Below are 1,180 nucleotides of genomic sequence, written 5' to 3'. Positions count from 1 at the left end.
ATTTTACCAATAGAACCGCAACTCCTATTTCAGGATAACCTTATTGTATGAAATACACATAGAAATTTATATCCAATAAAAAAATATAGGCATTTAAAAAAACCTATTATAAAATAATTTGAAAAAATATTTGAAAAAATATTTGAAAAAATATATATAACTTACCTGTTAGTCTGTGGGAAAAGAAAATATTTTTAATCAATGCTACACGTGTTTCTGCGATGGTAGGGTGTTTATCAAGGTTATACCTAATACATGAAACCACCAGTGTGTCTTCAAGCAATTTATCTTATTGTTATTATTATTATTAACGGACCAAAGTTAAAAATACATATTAGAAGTCATATTAAATAGAAAAATAAGAATATAATAAAAATATAAAAATATATGAATTACAAATATATTTTTAAAAATTAAAAAATTAAGAAAATTTAATGTTACTGTTCTTGATGATGTCAGTAATGTCATTGATGTAGATGATGAAAAGAAGTGGGCCCAACACAGTGCCTTGTGGAACACCACTACTGACTTTGGCTGGGCTTGATTTTACTCCTTTAACTACATGTTGGGTTCTGCCTGCCAGGAAACACTTGATCCATTGTAGTGACTTTCTAGAGACACCAGTGTTGGATAGTTTATTCGAGGGGGTCTTATGATCCACCCTGTCAAAGGCCTTGCTAAAATCAAGGTAGGTGACATCGGTGTTGGAGCCCTCCCCCAAAGCTCTCAAAATGTCATCAAGATGATGCAGGAGCTGTTTTAGGCAGTTTTTTCCATTACGGAACTCATGTTGGTTGGGGTTCAGCAGTCTGTTGCTTTCAAGAAAGTGGGTTGTCCGTGATCTCACGACCCTCTCAAATACCGCGATGATACAAGAGGTGAGTGAGATTGGTCAGTATAAGAATGGATGACCACTAAGTGGACATCCAATATGCTAGAAAATATCACCTATGATCTAACCACAAAGAGAACATTCTTTTCTTTGTGGTTAGATCATAGGTGATATTTTTCTAGCATATTGGATGTCCACTTAGTGGTCATCTCTTCTTATACGCATGCAATACAATTTTTCTGAATTTTCAGATTTTTTTATATGCTAGGCCACTGGTTTTAAATTGATGTTAATTAAATTAATATTCAATTTATCACCCTCAGTATATATATATATATATATATATAT

General features: G+C 32.5%; 1 long non-coding RNA gene across 1 annotated transcript in view; it reads left to right on the top strand.

Moving 5' to 3' along the window:
* The window catches only part of LOC128250997 (uncharacterized), a 187,776-nt gene that overhangs the window by 70,379 nt on the left and 116,217 nt on the right, over positions 1 to 1,180 (top strand). The gene's annotated exons all lie outside the window — the stretch shown is intronic.

The sequence above is a fragment of the Octopus bimaculoides genome, chromosome 27 (genome assembly GCF_001194135.2).
Source record: "Octopus bimaculoides isolate UCB-OBI-ISO-001 chromosome 27, ASM119413v2, whole genome shotgun sequence".
Lineage (NCBI taxonomy): Eukaryota > Metazoa > Mollusca > Cephalopoda > Octopoda > Octopodidae > Octopus > Octopus bimaculoides.
Note: the sequence above shows the minus strand (reverse complement) of the source record. Positions and strands in the feature narration are given on the sequence as shown.